The following is a 6139-nucleotide window of genomic DNA, read 5'->3' as shown; positions in this document are numbered from 1 at the left end:
TTTCTCTTCCCCCCATCTAGCCCCTACTTTCCACTATGCACTCACCTTTCTCTCAGCTTTACTAGGCTCCACAGGTGGAGGATCCACACATTGATTTTTCATTCTGCTGATGACCCCAGGTCCATCCATTTTGCTGCAAATGTCAGATTGGATCTTTTGTATGGTTGAACAACCCTCTATTTGTGTGTGTAACTTGGAGTTTATTGTGTGTGTAACTTGTGTGTGTAACTTGGAGTTTATTGTGTAACATCTTCTTTATTCATTGGTCTATGTATGGACACCCAGGCCAGTGGTTACTTTTTAGGGTTTTTTTATATCTTTGTGTGTGTGATGTGTGTGATTGTATGTACACAGATGCATGTGCACACATGTGCACTCACATGTGTGCATGCCACAGTGCATGTGTTGCAGTCAGAGAAAAGATTATAGAAGTAAGTTCTTTCCTACACCATGAGTTCCAGGTATTCAACTCAGGTCATGAGGTTTTCATGGCAAGTGCTTTTACCCATTGAGCCAATCTTCCAGTCCCCATCTTAACTGTTTTCAAGTGCACAGTTCTATTACTGCCTTTGTTTTCCATACTTTCTGTGTTTTGAAGTTTTGTTTTATTCATTATGTGTGGGGACGGGGTGCACATGCAAGTGTACACATGCCACAGCATGCATGTAGAAGTCAGAGAGCAACTTTGGGAATCTTCTCCTTCAACTGAGAGTTTCAGGGATCAAATCAAGTCACCGAGCTTGTGTGGCAATCTTTTACCTGCTGAGCCAACTTTCTGACCCAGTTTCCATACCTCTTGATGTACAACTAACCTGTGCCTGGGGTCTCTTGAGAGAGACCTTGTTTCTGAAAGATCCCCTTACCCAATGCATAAAGGTAAAAGCACAGTGACTGAAGTTAGAAGACCTGAGTTCAAATCCTCACTTGCAACTTTCTGTTAATGTGCTACCAGGCAGATGATCATACTTAATGAGCCTTGATGTTTTTATCTGTAACCTGAGATGGATGGGACAGTTTAGTGACTAAGAAACATGACCAGAGTGGTCAGGCTGCACCGTGCACAGAAATGGCATCTTGGACAAGTTTCTCTTCTCTGAGTCTCTGTTACATCATATGTGAAAGTGGACAACAGTAGCAGCTCCTTTGTAGCATGCAAGGATTGAAGGAGATGGTCCTTGCAGAGCTCCTAACATAGGAAGCTCAATGCACAGTTGTGACTCCAGGGACTGTGGAGATGGCTCCATCAGGAAAATGCTCCCCATGCATGCATGAGGACCTAGGTTGGATTTCCAACACCTACAAAAAAGTCAGGAGTAGCGGCATGTGCCTGTAATCCCAGCACTGGGAAGGAAACACAGGAGGACACCTAGGGCTAATTTAGCCTAGTCTGGAATCCCCAGGTGCAGTAAGAGACCCTATCTCCAACAATGAGGTGATTGGCTCTTGAGGAACAACGCCTAACATTGACCTCTAGCCTCTACACAGAGGTGCACACACATGCAATGTGCATCTGAACAAACATGAATATACATGTACACATAAATAAACCTTTTTAAAGAGCTATAATTTTATTTGAAATCAGAAAAATTGTGGTAGGACATTTGGATAGGTTTTTTATTGTTTCTTTTTTAATGGCAAAAATGAAGCCAAGACTTGAATCCTTAAATAGCAGGAAGGAATCCCCTGCCAATTTCAGAGGCAGATTCTACCCTTTGCATTCTAAAGCTATGGCTCCAATCTCACTCCATCTTCCCACTGTCCCCCTGGCTGCAACAGCTGGAGGCCAAGGCCATGATTCAAATGGATGCTTCAGCCAAGCTTCATAGCAAGGGCTCCTCATAGTCCCAGAGTTCTTTCTCTTTTTTTGTATTTTATTTATTAATTTTATTTTATATGTATGCGTGCACTGCCTGCATGTAGGTAAGTGCACCCGTGTCGTGCAATGCCTGCAGAGGACAGAAGAGGGTGTCAGATCCCCTGGAACTGGAGTTAAGGAAAGTTGTTAGCTGCCATGTGGGTGCTGAGATTCGAAACTGGGTCTTCTGCAAGAACAGCCAGTGTTCTTAACCACTGAGCCATCTCTCCAGGCCCAGGGTCCCAGATCTCTGAGCAGCAGGTAGGGCCCAGGGGCAAGGGGCCTGGCAGAGACGGCTGTCTAGCCTACAGTGGAAATGGTGAGGGGACTAACGGGCCATCGTAGGTGTTCAAGTCTGCAGGTCTACTTTCAAAATAAATAGATCCATAAGTGCCAGGAGGAGGCCTGGCTGTGTCCTGGTCCTTCTCCTGACCAGCCCTGGACACCAGGTCCCTCATTTATCTATCTTTGCAGACCTTGCTGATGAACTCGTCAGTCTCCCTATATCCATCACTCCTCCTGCTCCTGCTCTTCCCCTCTTCTTCCTCCTTCTGTTACTCCTCTTTCCTCCTCCTCTTCTCCCGTCTACCTCCTTTTTCTTTCCCCTCCCCACTCTCATCTTCCTATTGTTCCTTCTCTCTGTCTCCCTTAAGCTCTGCCATCCTTCTCCTTCTCTAGTTCTACCTGTGTCTTTCTGCCTCAAGTTCTGTCGGTCATGTTTCTACACAACTCTGTGTCTCTTTCTTTCTGTTTGCTTCTCTCTCCTCCAGCTTTCTCTCTTCCTCTTCTTACCTCTCTCCCTCTCCCCTGCCCCTTTCTGTCTCTCTCCCTCTCTCGTTATTCTCGCTCAGCTCAAGACAGTTGTATCCTCCAATCTGGCAGATTCTTGTGCCCTGGGAATTCACACTGAAGGTCCTCTGATTCTTCAATGTAAAAGAGAGAGAGAGGAGAGAGCGGGAAAGAGAGAGAGAGAGAGAGAGAGAGAGAGAGAGAGAGAGAGAGAGAGAGAAAGAGAGAGAGAGAGAGCCTGAGGCCTGGGATCCTGCCGTAGCCTGACAGCTGTCTTTCAATAGGTGGGATGCTGCTTCTTGACAGACAGTGGGAGGTGCAACGGAGGGAATTCCATTTGTACAGGGACCTCAGAGTCAGAGTAGATGTTTCCACTGTGCATGACCTAGTGTAAGCTTCTCGCCTTCTCTAATTCTCAGTCAGTCCCAGGTCCGTACGAAAAAGTTCTTCACCTCGCCTTTCTTTGTTCTCTTGTTATGAGAGTTGTGGCACTGACACAGGTCCAACTTTTACTGAAAATGTACATAAGCAAGAAAATAATTTTTATTTTTAAGTAACTAAGATTGGCTTTGGGTTCTTCTAGGAGTGCACCTCATCCTGAACAGTCAGCCTCAAGTGACAGTGGTGCAGTTCAATGCACGACCTTCATGACCAAAGATTAAATTGTTGAGGATGCTAGGGATTTTGGTTTAGGGGTATTTTGAGTGCTTGTGTCTGAGAAAGCTACACTTAATCATTCTTTCTGCATCCCAGACAGTGTGCTTGCTATGCCTGATCTCAGCCACACCTCAAGGAAGGTCAAACTTCACATCTTCATTCACTCAGTAAATTGGTTGGCTGGTTGGCTGGTTGGTTGGCTGGTTGGGCTGGTTGGTTGAGCTGATGGTTGGGTTGGTTGGTTGGTTAACTGGTTGATTTAGCTGGTTGTTTGGGTTAGTTGGTTGGTTAGTTCTTTGGTTGGTTGATTGGATTGGTTGATGGATTGGTTAATTGGGCTGTTTGGTTGGGTTGGCTAGCTGGTATGTTGGATCGGTTTGGTTAATTGGTTGCTTAGGTTGGTTGGTTAGGTTGATTGGTTTTTTTTTTGTGTTTTGTTTTTTTTTTATATAGGCTCTCACTCTGTAGTGCAAGATGGCCTTGAACTCATGACCCTCCTCCCACAACATCCCCAGTGGTAGGATTACAGGTGTGCACCTTCACACCCAATCTCAGTGTTTACTGAGTGCCATCTGGGAACCAGGCATTGAAAACAGAATTATGACCGTGATTGTGCCTAAGTCCAGATCTTCTTTCTCGTATGGAGCAAAGTATTGGGGACGTTATAATAAAAAATTTAGTGAGAAAGTATTCCCATGCAGATGGAGGCTGGGACTCATACAGGGAAGATGTCTATGGGCAAGTACAACAAGGGCAAGAGAACTGGACTGGGCCTGAGGCAACATATGATGGGATGCTTCTCCAAGACAAAGGTCTGAAAGCTGAAGGTAAATGAGCCTTGACGAACAGTATCATTCTCTTTCACCGTCAAGGAAACAAATCTTTCCTAGACTGACAGCTTGTAAGTGGTGGAGTTTGGGTTTAAATGAGTGTAGAGAGGCTCGGAGGGTGGCTCAGTGGATAAAGTGCCTGTTGCACAAACATGAGGAGCTGAGTTCAGATTCCCAGCACCCACATAAAAGCCAGGTATGGTGGCACACATCCGCAACCCCAGCACTGGGGAGGCAGATACAGGAGGCTCCCAGGGGTTTGCTGGTCAGTCAACTAGCTGGAATAATGAGGTACAGAAGCAACTGAGGAAGAAACCCAATATTAACCTCTGCCCTCCTTGTGTGCCCTCATGTGTGAGTTTACCTGCACACACATACACACATGCTGCTAAATAACAAACAGATAATCTCCACTAGCACCAAAGCCAATTTCCTTCGGCTCTATTTTCTGTTTCCCATTCAGAGTCAAATAGTTCAGTAATTAAGAGAATTCTTCAGCTTCTCAGACCCCCACCGCCTACTAGAGAACTTTACTGCAGTATTGTAAGTCAACCTGAAATTATGAGGTATGAGGTGTTTTCTGACCCACCCAACTTCAGGAGTGGACAGGAAAACTAAATATTTGACTAAGTGTATTTGGGGTGGAGTCAAATACGCCGTCCGCCGTCGCTGAAGTCGCTTCAAAAGAGAAGTAGAAAAAAGGTAAATAACGAGAAGCAGTTTCCGCTGAAGCAGCTATCAAAACAGCAATTAGAATCAATTTTTGAGCCACAATCAAAAGGCTCTACCCCACACCCTGCACATTTCTTCAAAAACAGATGATAAGTTAATTCCCAGCTCCCTCAATTCTCATTGTCTCCGCTACAAAGGAATTCTATAGCCCTGCATATCAGCAGGGGTAATTATGCCGTGCTTATAAAGCATTTTGTAAGTAAAAAATTGCAGTTGGAGGAACAGGACAGTTGCTAGCAAAAATAAGAAGGCACGTGCTGTAAGATGGAAGGAAAAGAAGAAACAAGAACACAGGAAGTGGGGGTTGGCCCTTTGCCATCCCCAATCCCTGCCTTTGAGGTCTCTCAGCAGGCTGCTGTGCACCCTCATATAATTCTCTTTCTTCCTCTTAACGAACAAAATCAACGGTGTAGAGGTGTGGGTGTGTTCAGTGGAGGCCTTCGGTGGCAAGCAACAGAAACTAAAGTAGAGAAAGAGCTCATTGATGGCCCAGGATTTAATGAGATAAGTGTTCCCCAGAGACAAGGCAGTACATTTTTCTTCCCTAAGTGTCAGCTGCCAATTGAAGTAGGCAAGCATAGACTCCCGCACCTGAGTCCCTCTGCTCAGAATGTCATGCCTCAGGCTATAGGCCTACTCCGGTTCAGTTCTAGAATGTGGAGCAGGAGCTACAGAAGGGGTTTCCCAGGACCTATTTATTCACTTTCTGAAACAGGAGGGTAGGTGAGACATGTGGATTACCATCCCTTAGGACCACATTACAGTGGAAAAATAACTCCCCAAAGGTAGACTGGACTTCGTAGGAAGGGGATACAAGAAACAAGCAATAAAGACAAGAAGGAGAGAGGAAGGAGGAAGGGAGGAGGGAAGGAAAAAAGTAAGGAGAAAGCAAGGAAGGATAGAAGAGGACCGGAGGGAAGAGAGAGAGGGGAGGGGAAGGGACGGGAGGGGAGGGGAGGGCAGGGAAGGACTAAAAGTCTCCTTCTGGGTACATTTTACAGATAATGAAGTCGGGCTCAGAGACGGTCAGCAACTTGCCTGCAGAGCCCAGATTCTTCCTCAGTTAAAGACAGGAAGCTTCTCACTATGTCACAATGACCCTTGTGTGGTGTACCTCAGGGCAGCTGGTGAGCTCTGTGTCTTTGTCTCCAGAAGTTGAGTGCAAACACCAATCAGCATCATTCCAGGCTCTTAGGAGAGTAAGGTCTTCATTAGCCCCTCCCTCAAAAAGCTCAAAGTCTGACGCTGGCCAGAAATATCTCACAAGTCCTCCTCC

This window comes from Nannospalax galili, unplaced genomic scaffold (genome assembly GCF_000622305.1).
Source record: "Nannospalax galili isolate Female #2095 unplaced genomic scaffold, S.galili_v1.0 scaffold172, whole genome shotgun sequence".
NCBI lineage: Eukaryota > Metazoa > Chordata > Mammalia > Rodentia > Spalacidae > Nannospalax > Nannospalax galili.
This window is presented reverse-complemented; position numbering follows the sequence as displayed.